We start from the raw sequence: 1,464 nt of genomic DNA, 5'->3' as shown, positions 1-1,464 counted from the left end.
AAAATTAACACAAACCTAAACTGGGAAATCTAAACAAACAATAAGAAAAACCTAGACAAGGAACTGGGAAACATGGTGTGGACAACAGACGACCTGACAATCACACACTGAAAACAGAGGACTTAAATACACAGGAAGTGATTAGGGGAAGTGGAAACACATGGAGGAATAGCTGACTGACATGAGCCTAATGACAGGACAAGGGAAGTGAAACTAAATACAATGAACAAAGAACACACGACTCCTTCAAAATAAAACAGGAAACATGAGACAGACATGATAATACAAACTTGATAACATAAGGCATGCAGCATGAAACACGAAGGGTGAGGGGAAACTTAAATACAGGGGAAGAAAACACAAGGAGTCTAATAACCAAATGAACTTAGATAACCTAATGAACAAAATGAACTCAAACTAAAAACGCTGGGTCAAAAGACCCAGGATCATGACAGCTTCTTTTGCAAGTAGATCTTGGATTTGAAGTTTACGTCTGAGGACTTTTTGCAGAGCACAGTCTACATTGCAGTTTGTACATTTGTACATATATGTAGATAAACAGCAAATGACTTTGTTTCTCTGCAGTTTCTTTAGATTGTGGCATAATATGTTTTACTTTTTAGTCTTTTAACTTTCTTCACTTTGATAGACAAATTCAGTGTAAGTGATTTCTTGATTCATCAGGTCTTTTGTCAATAACTCTTGGCTGTGGCTAGTGAATTTGAACTTAGTTTTCCAAAAAAAAGAGGTTATTCACAGTTTGTGAATGATTTAACAGGTGGTAGGTTTGGACTTCTTTCTCTGAATAAATGTAATAAACATTTAAATACTGCATTTTGTATTTATCTTTGTCTAATACTTACATTTTACATTACAGTGATCTGAAACATTTAAGTAAATATACAAAAAGTGATCAAATTAGGAAGGCGAATACTTTTTCACTGCACTCTAGAGGTACATTTTGAAAATGCTTCAACTTCAGTTTAGCCTCTTACTTCATTCTTTATTCCAGCTATTGGTCGGAGTAAGTAAAGGTAATTGTTCTTTCATTGTCCTGGGTGAAAGTGAAACGGTCTGGAAACAGTTCACTAATTATATTCATGAAAGTAACATGAAGCAAAGCTTCACTACTGTTTGGTCTGAATACACCACGACGGACTTAGGAGTCTGTCCTGAACTTCTAAAGCTGCTACACAACAGTTCATTCTGACACTACAAAATCAGTCTACATCTTGTTTTACACAACAATGCTCCCTGATAGTTAAATCTGTCTTCAGAAAGAAAGCTTCATTAATTACATATGAATCAGTGCTATATTGCCCAAAATCTGCTTTCCAGCCTCTGCTGTGAAGATGTACAGTCCTCTGATGAACTCTCTTCCTGTTAATGAGGCTAAACATAGCAGAGCTACATAACAACCACACAGACTAACCACAAGACATCCATATGCTTATCCTTATTCTC

The 1,464-nt window shown here is 35.9% G+C and overlaps 1 protein-coding gene across 1 annotated transcript in view; it reads left to right on the top strand.

Annotated features, from left to right (window-relative positions):
* Positions 1-1,464, top strand: part of LOC102210580 (carbonic anhydrase-related protein 10-like) — a 142,172-nt gene that overhangs the window by 120,592 nt on the left and 20,116 nt on the right. The window lies entirely within an intron of this gene.

This window comes from Pundamilia nyererei, unplaced genomic scaffold (genome assembly GCF_000239375.1).
Source record: "Pundamilia nyererei isolate P.nyererei 1_Seehausen unplaced genomic scaffold, PunNye1.0 scaffold00193, whole genome shotgun sequence".
NCBI classification, from domain to species: Eukaryota; Metazoa; Chordata; class Actinopteri; order Cichliformes; family Cichlidae; genus Pundamilia; species Pundamilia nyererei.
This window is presented reverse-complemented; position numbering and strand designations above follow the sequence as displayed.